This window comes from Acartia tonsa, chromosome 4 (assembly GCF_053477335.1).
Source record: "Acartia tonsa isolate MP-2025a chromosome 4, ASM5347733v1, whole genome shotgun sequence".
NCBI classification, from domain to species: domain Eukaryota; kingdom Metazoa; phylum Arthropoda; class Copepoda; order Calanoida; family Acartiidae; genus Acartia; species Acartia tonsa.
In genome coordinates this window covers 35,027,092-35,042,911 of record NC_137263.1, presented here as the reverse complement: position 1 = coordinate 35,042,911, position 15,820 = coordinate 35,027,092, and the positions used below count along the sequence as shown (strand labels likewise).

The following is a 15,820-nucleotide window of genomic DNA, read 5'->3' as shown; positions in this document are numbered from 1 at the left end:
TGGATATTATGACAGGGGAAAATTTGTCGTCAATTTGGGTTAACATGGACTTCATTTATTGGTCAGTTCGTTCATCCTGTAGGAGGGAAGGGGGTGAATGGGGTATTGTTATTTTAGCCCGCTGCGAGTATCGCTTACTAGAGTACATCAAAATCTGTCGTAACATTCATTTGATAATATTTTGATTATTAGTACAGAATATCAAGATGCTATGTAACATATTTTAACTTTAGATTTTTGTAACAAATAATACTGTATAGTATTAAAATTGATTAAAATCTCAGAATAACCATCCCTGTTTATAAATGTCTTAAAGAGTGTAATGTACAGATTATAAATGTCGAACTTTTCAGGGACCAAAAGGACCTACAATAGCAGATGATTAGCAATAATTACAAGCATTTAAAGGAAGAATAACACACTAGAAATGGGGAAAGATTATTTTTTGGTAAATTGTCATATCCTTGCGTCCCTGGGAGCTTCTATTTCTTTACTTCCTCCCTTTCTTTGCCAACTAAACTTCTTCATTAAGAAAGACAGAAAATGAGAGAAAGATGTTCCTGTAAAAATACCAATGATTGTAATGTTTTCAAAAGTTTAGTGTTTCATAAAAAAAATCTATGGAGTTTAAGGCTGTCAACGGTTCGCCCAAAAGAAAGCCTACAAATAATCTGGAATAGTCAATACTCAATATTGCACAGTTATCTCGCGGAGCAGATAAATGCGCGAAAAAGACTTATTTTACGGAAGATTTCTTAAGCCAAGCTCTCCTAGTGCATCTGTATCTTGGCTTTTCCAGATTATTTGTATGACATCTTTTTCAGTTTGAAATTTTTTTAAAGGAAATTGTCAATTTAAGATTTATTACTTTCTGACAAGATTTTTGTTATTTTTGCTGGTTTTGCTAAATATTTACTGTATTGTAATGTTATAAAAGAAGAACCATCGCTCTTTCTGTCTTTCCTAAAACCATTTACTAACCCCTGATCTCTTTCACCCCATCCCCTTTTCTTTCCTCTTCTCCAATATAGCCGTGTCGCGTCACCATATTGCGCTCTTAGTGCGCTCAACGCACACCACAGGTGCGCCCCCGTGCGTAGCGTATTTTACCTTCCTTCCCCGCGCAAGCTGAACCACGTATATTTAAATATATGTTTACTCCTTCTATTTAAGACAAACATTGTTGAAAAGGGAAGTGGGAAGAGGTATGGGATAGGCGTGAATCTAAAATAGCAAAAAATGTATTACAGCTTAAAAAAATTGCACCAGAAAAGTAAATATTACGAAATTAAACAATAAAAACAGTAAACTTGCTCTTCGAAAGGCAAGGCTGACAGAAATACGCTTGCAAATTACTATATCTTCATTGCTTATGTTAAATTAGGGAAATTTTGATAAATAAAAGATATCATAAGCTTAGGCCGTTAAAATATCCAAATCTGCGATTTATTGCCAATACCTACCAGCTATAGACTTTTTTCAATGAAAATGTAGTTAGTTTGTTATTGTTTCAGTATTCATGTACTTTTATCAAAAGCTTCATTCGCCTAATGTAATATTAGTAGTTATTATTTTTGAAGCCTTTATTTATGATTGGGCTTGGGCCGATTTTTCAAACCATTAAAAATTTTAAATACCGATTCAGGTCTACACTTTTATGCATTAATATGATTGTAAGTAAAATTTTATTCGCTAAAATTATATCAATACTTTTCTGTGCCATTTTGAAAAACCCTTTAGGAAGAATTCCAAAGTCTCTTCTCTCATCTACTCCTCAGTTATACTCCGGGTTACAACCCGATAAGTCCCCGGAAACCACGTTATTTCAATTATAAATATTGTGTTTTTATACAGTTTATTATTAATAGAAATTTAGTGAAAACAAATAATAAATAAAATATATGTTTCAGTGATTATTTGTGATTAAAAAACAGGTGATTTTATAAAGATAATATCAAGTGAATTTAGAGTGTAAATATTAAATGGAGAGTAAAACAGGTAGTTAATACATATATATAGTTTCATATAATATACGGTTTTCAAGGATATTCTTGTAAATATACATGTGTGTGTGTGTGTGTGTGTGTGTGTGTGGTATTTAGCTTATGGTTATAGATAGATATTATATTGTAGGGAATGTTAAGATTAATAAACTAATTTCATCCTTATGACACTATTTCATTTCCTATTTTAAATAAACGCTGTTCAAAATTGTCTATTTTTTTTTATCTATAACCAAAATAAAACAATAAATATTAAGACGAACAATTGAAAAATAACATATTAAGCTACTTAGATTTTAATATAGAGTTTTTGTGCTTTATATACCAAAAACAAAACATCCTCTCGACATGAAATTACTAGTGAATAGCCCCTGTGGGGATCTCATTAATCTTACTTAACCTTACCTAAAATAAGCTATACCAGTACGTTATTTAATAATGTTTTTTGTGGTTCAATATTAGTAGGAGATAAATTGTCAAAATTCTTATTTATATTAAAGAACCCCCCCCCCCCCTCCCAAAAATATTTGTGAATTACATTTTTAATGAAATTGTAGCTATAAATCTGTCCTAGTCATTTATATGTGGCAGAATAGAATTATAATTGTATTCTTTCTGACTGTAGTACAGTTTACTCTTATTTTCTTGACCTAATATGTAATAAGATTTACTCACTACAATTTAATGAATATTATTATCCTTGATAATCTGGATTGGATACCAAAATAACAAATAACACAGGATGTAAAAATTGTAAATTACATAAAAATAAACAACAGGGTTGGTCAACCAAATTGTATTTTAAAACTAAAAATTAAGAAATAGATTGAAAAACTCTTATATGAAATATGAATATGTCGTCATATTATTATGCTGAGCTTTACAGATGAAAAATGTAGGCAGCATTGATTGATTTGAAATATTGGCGTACAAAAGTTTTAATTATATCTGGACAGGTTCTGTCACTTTTTTATTCTTGACTCCAAAGCACTTGAAGAAAGGCTGTATAAAGTTTACCAGGCCCCTTGAGGCTATTGCCGTTGCAAACCTCAAACATTTTAAGTAAAGCTTAATATCGTTTTTTTTTTCATTCTACAATTGAGTGATGGTTAATGATGCATTCTGTTTTTAGGTTAAAAGATGATTTTTAAAAAAGAATATTTATCTTTTCAGGAATGTTAAAAAAAACATATACAGTACCTAATAAGGAAAAAGGATTTATGTAGGATTAGATTTCATATGAAATATAAGGAAAAAGACTGACAAATATAATTTTCTTCCATTTTTTTATAATAACCATTATTCTAAAATAGCTGGATGTATATGTGAATGTCGTTGTCCAGTGAGATCTGCATAACCACTGATCCAATTGCTTTGTATTGGACTTGCTCAGGGTTTATAAGGGTGATAGTTTAACCCCTTAGAGATGTGGCCATTAGTTACCTAACCCCTTATCTATTTTGTTATGTAAAGCATAAAAGAAGCTTTAGTATTTGTCAGGGAGGGTAGGGGAAATTGATTTGTTTATTACACTAGTCCCCAAAGTTTTATTCAATTTTGATTAAACTTTTATTAAATTTTGATTGGTTTTTTAGTGGAGTGCCCAAATGTCTTGACCACTAATTTTAATCTACAGAAGGGTTAATTTTGTTTAACATCATTAGGGAAGTACTTCGACCATTGTCTTATCCCTTTAGATCCCTGAGTATTTGTGCTCAGTGTAATTGTAATTGTATCCACAATATTAAAGGTGTGGAAGGATGATGATGTAAAAAAGGGCTTTATTTTCAAAATAATTTGCCCTACCCCTAATTTTAAAATTGTTTATCAATGTAAAAAATCTATCTATCCATTATATTTTTTTTGTAAAATATTGATTTCTTCTACCTACTATTTTTGTATATCTTTATTATTAGTTACTTATGATAAAGTCTTAAATGTCAAGAAATTTCTCGAAAAAAAAAATTTAACTAAGAAAGTGCAATAATAAACCTACTTCTTTTAGATGTTTTATCATAAAAATTATTATTTTTTAAATTATTTATTTTTTTAACAAATATCCCTTGCTGTTACCCCTAATTATGTATGAAAAATGTGCTAGTCCATCAAAGTCTCGTTATTTCAAAATAATTGTCAGGCCACTCCTTACAACATTTACTTTTATTCAACAAACTTAAAACTTAAATTTTTAATTTCATTAATCAAGGCGCGTTTTCATAATGGTAGCAATTAACAATGGGGTTGTGTGTAAAAGTAAATTATCCCTGGACCAATTCAAAGCTTCCCTAAAGGCTGCTTTTCAGCTAAGAAAATTCAAATAATTATATTGATTGAGAATTATAAATTATAAATAGACTATGGTTAACATTTTAATTTTATAAATAATCTTTAATTAACTGTTAAAAAATTTAAAAATTTTATTCACTGTATGGGTAGGGAGAGTGGGGGAGGGGGGTTGTTGAATCTTGCGTACACGCCCTAGCATATGAACGTGGTAAAAAAACATTGATTTATATGTTTAGAAAGCATGAAACTAAGACAAATTATCTCTGTAAGATAATGTAAAACTCTAACCATATATTTCTATAATAAATTGCCATTTAAAATTACATTTCGCATTAAGAAATTTCAGAGTTTTATAGAAACCACAAACATACTTTTTGTAATCATTAATTGAAAGCTAGCAAAATTAGTACTTATTACATTTATATTTGATAAAATTAAGTGTTTTTTAACAAAAACACATAAGTTTTTTTTAGTAACATTTAACTTGCAGTTTTATAGACAAACCTCTCTGAATACAAAAATAAATCTTAGGTTTAATTACTTTAAGCATTCAGATTCAATGGTAAATTTCAATAAACCCACTGAAGACATAAAAATTTTCAGAAACCAGTTTGTTTATGATGAAAAAGCAAGTTCTTAGCGTGAATTACTCGATATTTTTATCCTCAAAGTATGTGTCAATTAGCTTTTTTGTCTCATTAAATTTATGTTAGAATGTATGTACGTTTTGGCTTTCACATTGTGCATGTAAGGATAAAATATCATCTATAAAAATGGATATATTGTTACTTGGATCTTACAACAGATTTTCATGTTCTCTAAATAAAAAAGAAGTACACAGCGGGTTAAAATTACCATTTACCCCATCCCTCTCCTCCTACTGGATGAACGAACTGACCAATAACTGAGTTCCGTGTTTGCAAGCTAAATTAACAATAATTTTCCCCATTTTATAATACACAATTAAACTCACTATTGTATGGCTGCTTAACCGCTTATTTGCAGCTTACTAGCGGCTTCCAGCCATTGTGAGTGCTCGAATACGAAATTTTTTAAGTGAAATTTCGTAATATTGAAGAAATGTGAATAAATTTTGTGCTATCACTTCCGCATATTTTTATATTATTTTATATTCGCAAAAAGATACAATAGCCAGCAGATGAGAGAAGATCCTAAAAATGAAAACAATTTTATAAATGAAAGGAACAATTGCAGAAAAGGGGGTGTATTCACCCCCTGTCAAAATTAAGGAGGGGGGGGGGGGTAGATGATGTGGAATCACTCCCTAGGTGTCCATCCCTTTACACCCATGTGCACCCTACTTGACAAGGATCTTCACCCTCTCAAAACATTCAAGGGGGTTGTCAAGTAAAAAAAAGTTACACTCCAATTAGATTTAAGTGGGATATAAAAAAAATTGCGTGCGTTGCTCGTCAATTTACAATCAAAAGCTTTGTATGATTTTTGAGTAAGATGATTATGTAGGGGGGGCATTTAGGTGGAGTGTCCCCATAACTTTAGTTCAACCCTGTGCACGCCACTGCACTGTGTGTAAGTGAATGCACTCCTCATAAATTATGGTCTAGAAGAAGGATGTTTTGGTTGATGGATTATTCTCAAGTAATCTTGACATACTTTTTATAAAGCGAAGCTTCTTTATAATGTTGGTCTGTACCCTTCCTTCAATTACTAAGGTGAAAGGGGGGGGGGGGGGGTATCCGTTCAACCACCTTAGATATGAGTCTTCAGAAAAAGTAAAAATTAAGTTTTATATTGGGCGATTTCCCCAAAAGAGAGAAATAAAATCCTTCATTCAAAAGGTAAGCCATATTGCTCCAGACATACATCCTATTACTGTTATATAAGGATATTCTTATTCGAATAACAACCTGATTACATTCTTGTGTTGTTAAAATAACAACACATAACTTGTTGTATTATTAAAATCTGAAACAAAATCAATTAAAAAGTAAATCCGCTGGATTAGAACCAGTTTTACTTTAAAATCAAAATCATGTATATCATCATTAAGACAATTTTCCATAAATATTAGAATAAAAATCATAAAATTAATACCAGTTTTGTTGACCGGGCCTTCGGTCCCACTGAACTAATCAAATTGGTTTAATCTTAAAATTTTCATTTTTATTTCCGCGGAAAGCTGTCTATAATACGACGCGAAAAATACTTTTTTTGTATATTATTTTCGTCTCTATATTATTGACGTAAATATATTTGATTAAAAATTAAAATCCTGGAAGAAATAATAAAATATTTTTGGCATCTATTGTTACAGTTTTTGGCGTGCAAATTAAATTCTTTTTGAAGAAAATATTCCTTTCAGAATAATAAAAAAAATAGGTACAAAAAAAAGATTTTAAGGAAAGTTAAAGTTTAATCTGGAAATTTTGTTGTTGAAATTTTTCCTTATATTTTTTTTGTATAAAAATAAAGATAAAGTAAGCATATGCAGAACTTGTTATCACTTTAAGAATGCCAATTTAAAAAAAAGCTTCGCTTTTAACAACTTGCTAGATGCATGTGACTGGCAAATTTCATTCTTGTTCTACATCGTGTCCAGGAAGGGTTAAAATTAGTTCATAAGAAATACAAAATTTAAACAGTCATCTTTTCTAATTGAAATTATTTAAACTAATGAATTGAAATCTTAAAAATCTAATTATTATTGTTTTTTTTTTCATATCTGCTATTGTTACAAAAAAATTTAATTAAGAGTTGAAATATGATTTTTGGTTCTTACAAAATTGATTCGGAGAAGCGCCCAAATTTTTGTGGTCGATAAAAATTATAATAATTATATTGTATTAACTAAATATAAAGTTAAATTCTTCCTTTAAAACAAACTTTAAAAATATGTTTTTAATTAACATAATCAATAATATATTATTAGACATGGTAGCGTGCACAGGGTTTTGTGGAAAAATTTGACATCCTCCTTAAACCCTTGAAGGTGGTGTATTATAGACCACAAGAGGGGTGCTATTTTAGAGTCATGGGGTGTGTATCCATCCCACTAAATGTCTATCCTCTACGAAATCAACATCAACAAGTAAAAAGTGCGTCCTGTGAATGGTAAATTGACGCTCGAAGCGCAAGAATTTGTTTTGTCACGCCTATTTTTATTGCGCCTAATTCTCACTTAATTTTCAATGTTACACAAAGATAATTTATTCTTCAGTTATAGAAAAGCTTTGCTGAAAAAATCTAAAAAAGATTTTTTTATTGCACATAAAAATTTATGTGTTCGGAAACATGGCATTTAAAGATCCCATTTCCTATTTATTTATCAATGTTCAAAACAAGCAAAAGGGGTATAATTCCTTTTATAGCTTAGTGGGACAAATACCCCCTCCTGCTTAATTTTTTAACGAAAAACTTGTTTCTAACCTCTGCGGGGATCTTTTACCGACCTAAGATCCGGCACCTCGGGGCTAAAAAAACTAGTTTTAATCTAATAATTGTACATTCTATATCCGCGGAAAGCCGTTTATAATACGATACGAGAAATAACTATTCCGTCATTTTAAAGTAAAATGCATTCATAGTTATTCTGCATAAAACGTGAGATTTCCAGGAGGGTGGAAACAGAATAAGGAAGACGTCCAATTTTTTCCAGGGGGTTTGTCGACACCTCCTTTACACCATCCTTACAACCCCCTCGCCCCTGCTTTTAGATTTGAGTGGCCATGGCTGACATATAATTGAAATAACGTTACTCTAAAGTCTAACTAGAGTCTTATGTGAAATTACATAACATATTAACATTAGTATGAGAAAGAGAGATAGGTAAACACACAAACAAACACCATGACACTTTCACAGCTATATGTTTATGAAATTCCATGTGTATATGCGTATATTACATGAGTATATTACATGCGTATATTACATGTTCTCATGTAAATTTTAATTGTCAATGTTTGTTGTGTAACATATCCAATATCCATCCAGCTTGGTGTTTAATCAAATCCGTATAGATTTAAAATTAGCAAACATGCCACAATACTTTTTTTTTGCTATAGTAGCAGTTTCCCTAGCACCTAGGGGCTTTAAAATGTTTGAGAGATGGTGGGGGATTACTCTAATATTTACTCATGTGTTGATTTAGGATTTAGATATCCTTTTACTTATGAATATGTGATAGCAATAATATATAATACCTGTTTTGTAAGTTCTTATTTTCATTTTAGACAATTGTATATCAAAACATGCCATATATGTATGATTATTAATTTCTACTTCATCTAGAAAATTAGTTTCATGATTATTAATTTCTACTTCATCTAGAAAAATAGTTTCATGATTATTAATTTCTACCTCATCTAGAAAAATAGTTTCAGCCATTGAATCCAAACTGAAATGGTTTTGGGTTTTAAACAAATGGTAGTGGGTAAGAAGGGGAGAAATCAAAGAAAAAGGATTTTAGGAATTATTCATCATTTAAATAGTTGAAATCCTGAGCCGGTATTAATTTTTTGCCATTTTAAAAAGCGATTTTTATGCGTATGTGTTTGCACATGTGCATCTACATATGTAATAATATCTTCTATGTGTATTGTGTATTATGTGAGGTGGGCTAATAAAACAACAAAAGATTATTTCAATTATAGCAAGGTTTCGTTACAGGGATATAATAAAGCAGTTTGTTCGGGGGAGGAAAAGGTTGTAGATTAATTTCCCCGTCCTTATTACTTTCTTATCTGCAAGATTAAGAATAACTGAATAGGAATGAATATATCCATTTTTATTTGCTATTTTCAAGCTTAAACACTATCGTAAGAACATTTGAGCTGTCGCATATAATATTGCATATTACGAATAACAATATTATGCCTTAACATATTCTAGGAAATAAGAACATTTAAGTTGAGTTAGAAAATACTATTAATTCCTGATTATCTATAGAAAAAACTTCAATTTGTGTGTACCTGAACCAAATTTGCTTAGTAAAGTACACGATGACTTAGACGAACGTCTTGCAGACAACCAACCCTGTGTGTTGAAGTTCTTACTGTGCATGGTAACGAGTTTTGTCTGTTATGGGCCAGTATATTCTAACTATATTTACTAATTATGCCACAAGACGAGTTTGGGTCGAGACACGAATCCAAAACCTGTTAAAAAACTACGGGGAGGCTAGGAGTTTAGGCTTCTTTGATCCTAATCGATATTTCTAGGGTGCTAAGATACTGCTACCCACAATTTGTAATTTGGTTTACAACCTGGAGAACAATACATGAGTACATGCTTATCGGGACAGGACAGGAATTATTCACATGAAGAAAAGATATATTGCCCCTAAACTATTTTACTAGTATTAGATTAATTAATTGCCCATTGATTTTGTATTATTCCTGATTCATACAAATAACGAAACAGTTCATTTGACTGGCAGAAAGTTTGAAGGCGAAATAATTTTTATTGAGGTGCAATATCTCTTGTGCATATTTGTTACCATTACTGTTAAAGCTGTAAAATACCATACACACACGAACATACACATGCAGTATTTTACACATACTAACGCGAGTCATGCACATTAGATTTGTTCAAAATTATATTCTTTTAAAATTCTTTATGTATTTTTTTTTAAATTTGTATTGATCTATATTAAGTCTTTTAAGGCTGCTTCGCTTTTCATTGTAAAAATAAAAAAAAGTTTTATTGAAGATGGAATTATCGTTTTGGAATTAGATTTTTTATCGTGTTTAACATGTACGTTATTTTAAAAATAATGAACACATCTAATGCACACAAACAAATTTAAAGCACATAAAAAATGTTAAATTAAATGTAGAATTAGAAACATGCATTCTTTAGCATAATTACCATATACACAGGTCACTCTGTTCATGCATGTAATACAAAGTAGCAGGAAGTATGCTTGTCTATCTGTTCGTTAAAGTCTCTGAAATGTCTTTCACAATAAAATGTAAATTTATTTAGCAATTTGTTGTATAGTTAAAATCAATGATGGGTTAGATTAGATAAAGCATTTTTTGGTGCATTTTTTTTTGGGGGGGGGGGGGATGGGAAGGTGGGATAGGGTTTGATTTATCCCTTCAGTTGTTTGCACACAGACAGAAATACAACCTGTTACTTTAGATTTTGCAAGATTACTTTACATCTATAGGATTATAGCAAATTAACTTGTGCATTTGCTAGATTTACTCAAGCCTTGCAAATTATTTCTGATTTAGAACAGTTTTTATTTCAACAAACAAATGATTAAATGATGAAAGGGGAATTTAAGTTGGTTTTTCAGCTGTTCTTTAAATCATTTCTTGTTTAATCTTTAATCTCAAAAACTCCTAGATTTCTTTCTGTAATTTTTAAAGAAGTACGTTAGGTATACTGCCTTAGGGAAAAGCCCTACATATATACACTTGCGGATGCACCCCTATCACTTAGGGACCCTATATTCAAAGAAGTTGGAAGAAGGAAGAGTTAATTTTAAAAACCAGCAAAAATCCTCCCGTTACCTATTATTTATATAGCTTAGCTAAAATGGAGAACTTAGTCGGTTCAGTGGTGTGGTTAGCGAGGAAACTTTTTACAATAGGATTAGAAATAATTTGCCTGTGTTGTTTAAAATATATTTTTTACATCAAGGCTTGGGGCTGCGTTACTTGTCAGTGCAGGGAAATAACAATAAAAGGTATTTATATATTTAATACTTGTATAGCTGCGCTACTTATAATCTACACTACATATTCTTGTTTTAAAGTGCAATTATTTCTGACTGTTCATTCTAATTTGCTATGGCTTTTCAATTTCAATGTTCAAACAATTTTAAGCTATGAAATTACATTAAATAAACAACTTTTTATCTGATTCAATTAACCTAATGAATTACAGAATACAGGGACAATTATGTCCATAACTAGCAATAACAACATTCTGAGAAGGAAGAACAGTAAACCGTTATAAGTAGGTATACAGAAACACATTTGCAAGATGTCTAGTGACTATAAAATAACGGTTCAATGGTGCTTGAATATCCACGATTTACCCAATAGTAGTCGAGCATGAAGTAATATTTCGAATATCCACACTTTTCCCCTATGTTAGTTAAATATCCACAATAGCTTTTAATTTGTATTTTTAAAAGCAAATCTTTTGTGCATCTCATGTCCATTATGGATAACAAATTAGGGAATAGTTATTTCTTTCATCGTATTATAAACCTCAGGGCTGAAAAAACTGGTTTTAATCTTATGATTGTACATTTCTATATTCGTAGAAAGCTGGATATAATACGATGCTAGACATAGTTTTTTCGTATGGATAAGAACCGGTTCCAATCCACCGGATTCGAATGAAAACGAGAAAGAATTATTTTGAAACTTTGTTTTTCTCAAAAGTAGTTGAATTTACACAGATTTCCTAATATTAGTCGAAAATCCAAAAATGCACCCAATAGTAAATGGATATCTACGTGGATACTCAACTACTATTAACTATCAAACATGTAGAATTATCTTCAATTCCAAATAATTTTTATAACTTTACAACATAAATTGTTTTTAACAAATAGTTTATTTTGTTATGAAATTTTGTTTGTTTTAGCATAAAATTTTTGCAACATGCAGCAAATAATTGAAATTTTAAAAGTATTTATTTCGCTTTTTTACACAGCTAAGCTATAACATATTAAACATTTTTCCAGTATGGCATCGAAATCGATTAATATTCGGTGGATTAGCCACACTGAAAAAGCATGTAAAGCATTGAATTACAGAAAATTTTCCACGAATATTAAAATAAAAGATAAACACCAGTTTTTTATTTTGATACCCACGGAAACCTAATACAATGCGATAAATAACTATTACATTTTATTTTTAAACATGGAAATGAGATTATCCTATTTTGGACATTAATTTGAATTTTTGAGTAATTAATCAACAGATAATTCTTTTAAGTTTTAGTTTGATTATTTATAAGAAAACCTTAAAAAATTTCAGATTTAAAGACCAAAAGAAAAAGTCAAAGTTCAGATAAAATTGATGTGAATGAAACTCATTTTAAAAAGCAAAGCTAATATTCTCTGTATTTACTTCCTAAGGTTATATTGTACTTGCTCGGTTTCTATCAAAAACAGACAATAGAAAGGTCTGACTGACTTTAAAATATAGATTATAGATAGACTTTAATATTTCTTAAATTTCCCTTACTAATAAGCATCTAACTACACTATAAACCACCCTGTCCGTCTGCCTGTGTGGCTTTTCTTCATTCTAACTCTTTGCTTCTCCTTACTTATGTAAGTTATCATCCTTGTTATACATTGCTTGATAAAAGGGAGCGCCATCGAATTATCGAATTATCAATTCTTTGCCCTACTCATTAAAAAATTCTAGGAATTTCATTGTTTAGAATATTTCTTTTTTGTATCCATTACTTATATTTTTTTGATTTGATAAACAAAAAAGCTTGATATAGCATAAAACCATTATATGAATTTTTGTGTAGGATTATAATTGATTTGATTAAAAACACACACAAAAGGATTAACAAGCAGACTCTCTAATCATCTACTAATACTTGATATGAGGAAACATAAAAGTAGTTGAAAACCTACCTAATAACAGTCCGACCGTCATGGATGTTTTATACTTAATTATGCTCCATATTGAAGGGGATGTTGACAAGAAGTTTCAGTTGTCTATCTTTTGTATGAGGCGAGAAAATCATGTTCTCCCTAAATATTTCAGACATACGGACATTTCGAATTATAGAGTAGCTTCGCTACTAAAAAAACAAAGAAAAATTTAATTAGAATACAGTTGTGAACCCGAAACAGTCTCAACTATGAAAAAAAACTTGGTAGTTATGATTTTTTTTGTGTTATTTTAACAATTTAAATAATCTAAATACTCTAATATTTTCTAGGTTAGCCTAGGAGTTAGGGTTCCCTTAGCCTTACATGGATATAATGGATTATGTAGGACTTAGGAAACAGGCAAGACTGATAATTTTTACAGGATTCGGCTCAATATCATTAGAACATAATCATGACAGTATTCTCTTGATCATGCCTTCGAATTCAAAGACACTTTTAAGCTGAGCCATATGTCGATGTTATAATAGCTTCTTACACTTCAATTTAATATCACATAGTCAATATACAAATGGTTACTATTTAAACAGCTTTTTAGTTCATTTTTTAATTTAAAGATGGAGGACTCGGTTTCATGCGCCCAACTAGAATAAATTAAATGAATTTGTCCTATTGTATCTACGCCTCTTCATAATAATTTGGATCCATAGAAAAATGGCGATGGAAAATTATTGGTACACAATCCTTTTAATTTAATTTAAATCATATTAACCCCTCTTTCTTATAAGTTCTTTCAATAGTCTATGTCAATTCTTTGAGTCATTAACATAACTTTGATAATTTGTTAAAAGAAGTTGTATCAACTTTTTCACTTTTTATTTAAGATAGCTAGCCGGCTCTTTTAGTAAGTAGTAGATGTAAAATTTTTCATAGAATTCAGATATGCAATCGGTTTTTTTGTAGACCTCTTATTTTTTAAGTAATTTAAGTTTTTTTTTAAAATAATTAAGTCGGTTTTAAGGTACTAAAACGCAACAAAATAAAAGAAGAAAATGGCCAGTATGAACAAAAATAGTAAGATCTTTATTTTGACACCTTACTTTTAAAATTCTGTTGAGTAATTATTGAAAAAATCAATTTTTTTAATCTCGGTTTAATAAAAACTTTAAACCTAAATATTTTATCAAACTGACATAAAAAATATGGGTTCATATATACCTGTAGTATCAGAAAAATATTACGAATCCATTCTAAGCGAAATTGAAAAAGTTTTAAAAAATTGTTATAAAAAATAAAAAAAATAAAAAGTTTATTTTAAGAATTGTAACTACTAAACTAGCCAATCACAAATCGCGAAAATTGACGAATCGCGAAGCTTAACCTATAAAGTTAACCAATAGAATTGCCAAAAAAAAAGGAGAACGTTCATACAATATATACAATAGATACTACAATAAATGTAGTGATATTACAGAACATGTAAAGAATGAAAAATTATGAACAAATATGCATCAGTCTGTTTATAAACTTCAAAACAATGCAGTTAAAAATACATTATTGTTTCTTGTGTTTAAAAAATATCTGCTACATTGCATTGTCTTTTGTTTAGGTTTTGTTCAGGTTTTATTCAAGCTAACCCTTTAAAGCCAAAAATTATGATTCTTAAAATAAACTTATATTTTTTATTTTAGTTTTATAAAAGTTTTTCACTTTTGCTTAGAATGGATTTGTATTATTTTTCTCATTCTAAAAGTATATATGAACACATACTTTTTATGCCTGTGAGAGGATATTTTTAATTTCAAAGTTTTGATTAATCCGAGGTTAACAAAATAGATTTTTTCAATAATTACTTAACAGAATTTTAAAAGTAAGGTGTCAAATTAAAGATCTTACTATTTTTGTTCACACTGGCCATTTTCTTCTTTTATTTTGTTGGGTTTTAGTACCTTAAAACCGACTTAATTATTTTTTTTAAAAACTTAAATTACTTAAAAAATAAGAGGTCTACAAAAAAACCGATTGCATATCTGAATTCTATGAAAAATTTTACATCCACTACTTACTGAAAGAGCCGGCTAGCTATCTTAAATAAAAAGTGAAAAAGTTGATACACCTTCTTTTCAATTTACCTTTATTTATGAAAAGGATATTTTTATAATCAGAAGGATATTTCTGCAGAAACTGTTGTTTAGAAAGTTGTAGATTTGATAAAATGAATAAAAAATGCAAAAAATGTTCCAAAAAAATTGTTCGTCACACCTCCATACTTTTTGCTTTCTTCTTCGTTTTTTTTTTATATCAAATTATTCGTTTTGTAGCATAGCTTTTCAAAATGTTACACAGTTTGAACAGACAGATGAACAAGATAAAGAGACAGACAGACGGACAGCATTGGACAAACAGATTATGTTAAAGATTATAGAAGAGGCGAAATTGTTTTAAATTATCATTAAAGAAAGAAGAAAACCAAACTTTGATTAAAACTAATGATTCTCTTGATGACCTACATTAGACCATTATTATTTGAACATAGATATCTTATGCAATGTTGTAAAAATATTTTTTTCATCTCAGGAAGGTACACTGTTTTCATGTACATTCTCTGCATTTTTGATATTTTGATCATTACGTATGGTTTTATGGACATACTATAGTTAAAAAGTATCTTCATTAATGACGTCAGAATAATGGACTTTTCTAATATGACGTTATTCCGGTACTTTAAAATTTATCCCCTATAGGCATTTATAAAGTGCTTCCTTAGAAGCAGCTTATAGTGCCTATAAAAAATAACGTCATACAATACGAAAACCAATTAAAGGCTAGTAATTGACCAATGGTAAAATAAATATTGGCCTATCATTGGCCCTTACAAAACAAACAAATTTCTTTAGTCCATCGCGTTTGTGTTGAAAATGAGTGATTCTTTTTCTTAGGTATAACC

At 29.7% G+C, this 15,820-nt stretch overlaps 1 protein-coding gene across 1 annotated transcript in view; it reads left to right on the top strand.

Annotated features, from left to right (window-relative positions):
• The first annotated feature begins 1,778 nt into the window (after positions 1 to 1,778).
• Rgl (Ral guanine nucleotide dissociation stimulator-like) overlaps positions 1,779 to 15,820 on the top strand; it is a 102,160-nt gene continuing 88,118 nt past the window's right edge. Inside the window, exon 1 of the mRNA XM_080157795.1 lies at positions 1,779 to 1,998. The gene's annotated coding sequence lies outside the window, so the exon portion shown is untranslated. The remainder of the gene's footprint in view (positions 1,999 to 15,820) is intronic.